The sequence below is a fragment of the Ceratosolen solmsi genome, unplaced genomic scaffold (genome assembly GCF_000503995.2).
Source record: "Ceratosolen solmsi marchali unplaced genomic scaffold, CerSol_1.0 scaffold6, whole genome shotgun sequence".
NCBI classification, from domain to species: Eukaryota; Metazoa; Arthropoda; class Insecta; order Hymenoptera; family Agaonidae; genus Ceratosolen; species Ceratosolen solmsi.
This window is the reverse complement of record NW_011948414.1, coordinates 2,045,727-2,050,460: the sequence shown is the minus strand read 5'-3', so window position 1 is coordinate 2,050,460 and position 4,734 is coordinate 2,045,727.

Genomic DNA, 4,734 nt, shown 5'->3' with positions numbered 1-4,734 from the left:
TCTATTAAGCTGGTGGCCAGAAAAATTTCAAGTGGCCAAGAGCAGCGAGCGGAGATTTTCGGGCAAGGTTGGACTTTCCATGACAAGGCTATCGAAACTGACGCAATCCGGACTCTGTCTCCTCCTATCGAAGTGAGTTCGCGCGTGACGCGCTAAGTATCGGCGGTCCTTGCCTGCAGGCCTTTGGAATTCCCTGGCATTTCTCTGTTTTCGCGGAGGTAATGAGCCTGCGCATATTTCTTGGAAGCACATGGACTTCTATATATTAATACTTGGTTGGTGTTAACATTGGCCTCGTCCTGACGCGGTTGATTCAGATTATTGTTTCTAATGTTTATCATACCAATCTATCTTATTGTCTTGCAGATGCAGCAAAATGTTATGCAACACCCCTTTTAGCGAATGAGTAATTAAATTTCTTACCCTCAATTAATTTTTCATTGTTATTAAGAAAAGTAATGTTTATAATAATAGACATTATTATGTATAAGTCTTTTATTTTAACGTATTATTTTAATAAATACATAGAATTAAAATTGGTTAATATGATTTGAAATAAAATTCCATTTGTAAGAATACTGTATTTGAAGAGGAAACACGAGAAAAATTAATATTATAAAAATAAATTAATGATATTTCAATACTTAAATCTGAAATAAATTCCATGCTCGAATGGATAATTTAATATATACTTGTTTTTAAGTAACATACGTTGTGATTTAACGGATAATATTGTACTTTTAATATACATTTTTTCTTCAATTACAATTATTTTTCATATTATTTAGTATTGTTACATTTATGCAGCGTTATACAATTATTTCTTTAAGACGTCAATAATATTAATTTTTAAATTATAAATTATTGTTACTATTGCTACAATTTCAAAGAATCTTTTATTCATATTTGTTTTGAGAACTTATTAAATTTATTATTTATCACTATCAATTTTAGATAGAAATTTTAGATAAGAAATTAAAAGAAATGAATTAACTTGTTTTTTAATTGTCTATGTATTTAAGCATAATTGGATTTAAAAAAATAATTACTAATGTACGAACCTGCTTTTTTCTAAATAGACTTATATACGTTGACAGTTTTTCTTTACTAATGAGAAGAATATGATAAATAAATAATGTAAACAAATATGTTTAAATTGTGACAATAATACATTGTTTTTAATATTATGCTAAATGGCATCATTGCATGTTGATTTTCTAAATATATAGATGTCAATGAATGTTCATTTACTATCATGTTGATGTCCTAAAGATATACAATAAAATTAATTTCATTAATTTTTAAAGTAATAATACACGTCCGCATTCTTTACTACAAAAATTTTACTCTTATTTTAATATTATATTTAAAACAAATTAAAATTATTTATGATAATATATAATTTAAAAAAAAAATTAAAATAATTAATCATTTTAAATTATCGATATGTATCCATAAAAGAAATATTATTATAGAATAATTGTAATACGTTAAATAAAAATATAAATGATAGTTATTTATACAATCTGAATTAGAAAAATACAATAAAATTTACCAAAAACTCGAATGTTGTTTTAATATACTTAATATATTAATATATTTAATAATTTTCACAAATATATTGCATCCTCTACTGTAATTTCTTGGGCTTTAAGCTTAAGCTTTTTCCTAGACTCTTTTACTGACAAACTTTGTATTTTTTTATGAAAATAAGATATTTTTGAAAAATTAGTGAAATCATTTTTTTACTTATTTTATTCTGCGATTCATTAGTTTTATAAAATAAATAATTTCTCCAGAAATTATAAAATTCTCTAATACTGCTTTCTTAAATTAATATCAATTTTTTATCATATATTTATTATTAATATTCTTATCTATTATATGACATTAGAGATACGACAGATATTAGTCAAATCGAAAAGTAATACTCATAGTAGTTAATGCGTATACTCCGTACGATTGTAACAATGTAAATTTTTCATTACACTCTATGTATGAATCAAACTAAAAAGAGAAAGTTAGTACTGACTTTATCAAAATATCTTCTTTAGTAAGCTATTTTATTAATTTCATTAAACATCGTTCATTCAATAAAATATTATAATTTTAATTGAGTTTATAGGATTCAAAATATTTTATGATTGATTCTAATTATTTCTTAATTTTTTCGATATAAATAAAATGAAAATTCAAAACTTCTAACATTTTTTAGTACCATCACAAATTCTAACGACATATAAAAGGAAATAAACTTTAATGTGATGTACATATATATAGTATGTTAAATAATATATGCATTTAGTATTCAGTACATGCACATTGTGAAAGTAAAAATATAATTTGCAATTTTAATTGACGGAAATAGTGAAATGATAGAATCGAAAATATAAGAACCCCTGTGAAATACTTCCCGCGTGATAATTAAAATAAACACATAATACAGAGTAGATCAATAACTTAGTAATAAATTCGAGATGGCGATTAAGCGATTTCTAACGATCAATGAAGTTATGATAACGTAAAAGACGAACGTAAAAGTCCTCCATACGTGAATAATAATAATTGAACAAACACTTTTATGAGTAATAATGTGCCATCATTGACATCTATTTTCTCCTATTAAATATTATTGATACTATTTTCTTTTATATAATTTAATAATCTTAATATTTATTATACTAAATATTTAAATAGTGTAATATTTCTAATTTAATATATTTCAAGAAATTCCTATGCCATGAAAGCTGTAATCTTAACTTCATTAGTCGTTTTATACCGATAAATATTATTTACTTTTATATATAACTATAATTATAATTTTCCATTGATATAATTGGTTAAATGAAAATTAATATTTAATTTAATATTTTTCATAGTAATATAAATTATAAATAATATTAATAATAAACTGACTTTTCATTTTAATTTTATGAATTATTATAGAATAAGTTTATATTATTTTGATAAAAATAAAATATATACTAACTATATTGAGCTTCATCAACATTAAATATGATAATTATAGCAACAATTGTGAAAACTATGAAACTAATCTTCACTAATCTTTTTACATTTTAACTGTTAAAATCTTTTTAAAGAAAAAAGTCAACTAACAATACTTCTCATTTACATAATAAAAGACTGCTATTGTTACAATAAATCCGCACACTTTCTTTAATTAAAAAAATCTCTGATTGAATAGTTTCAACTATGATGATATTTCTAAATTATTGTAAATAAAAGTAGCAGGCTTATTTAATTATTTAAATACTTTATATGTACGAGCAAGGTTACTTTAGAAAACTTATAAATTTTTTATGTTTAATAATACTGAATAATGTGGTAAGTATTAACACAAGTAATGTAGCGCATAAATTTTAAATGCATTTATTTATAGTAAGTATAATGTTTTTAATATTATTAGCTATTTAAGATTTTTTTTTTTTTTTTTTTGTACGTTCATTGAAGTAAAAGTGTAAATAATTCAGAGTCTTATTTATTTCTAATAGTTGAAAATTAATTTTTTTTGTAAAACGATGACTTTTATAAAACTGCTCCTTTTTTATGTTGCATTGTCAGTTCATAATAAATATTATAAAATAATTTTTACCTAAAACCATGCTTTATAATTATAATTGTATTCGTTTTTCAATCATTTTATATTTTTTAAAAGATTATAAATAGTGTTTGATTAAAATATTAAAAATGTTATAGAATTATACAATTAATTGACAATGTAACCATAATTAGTATGGAATACTAAACCATTCCACTTAGTACATAATACTTAACAAAATTTATCTAACAAGACTGGTAATGTCCAGTATATTCCCTTGATATTACTTTGAAAAAAATATTTTCCTAACTAGCACTAGAAATAAAAACTATAATATATATTTAATTTCATAGCAAGGTTTATTAAAAAGTAATTTAATGCGATATTATTGTAATATAAAAATAACAACAGCTCCTAAAATAATGAGTAATATCTTAATTATTTTAATATAGCTGTTTGTGACATTTGGTTTCAAAAGTCAGATAATAATGAGTATTTTAGTACGTTAATATGTAAAGAATCATATGTTTTGGAAATTGTCAATAATAAGATATATCTTTTATTTAATTTTAATATTTAATCCAAGCTATTATTTAAAATAAAATAATATTTGTTATATTAACTGTAATTAATATATATTGAACAATAAAAAACATAAGAGGATTAAGTGATAAAATAATATGCAATACAAAAATTTAATTATTTATAAATGACTACTTCGACGAATACAAATGCCAAAATTGGATAATTTAAGAGAACATATAATCAGAAGTTTCAAATATAAAGACAATGTATACATTAGATACAAATTATATCAAAGTTCTTGTTAAAATTATTGTCAGTCTTTGTCATTTAAAATCTGATGTATGTAATTAAGTGTTATAATAAATTGAAAACATTGCAATTAATCTAAAGAACGTTATCAATATTTTCAGGTTAAAAATTATTTGGTTACATTACACAAATTATTATAATTTCCTAAGAAACTTAAAAGATAAATCAAGATAAATTCTGTACGTATGCATAAATTCTTTTATACATTTATATAACGTAATTTTTTATGCAATTTCAAGAACCAGAGCGAATCAGATTTTCTTAATTAAATAAAAAATTATTCGAATTATATCTCAAGAATTTATCATTATTTATTGTTCAGATTATTATTTAGATTGTTT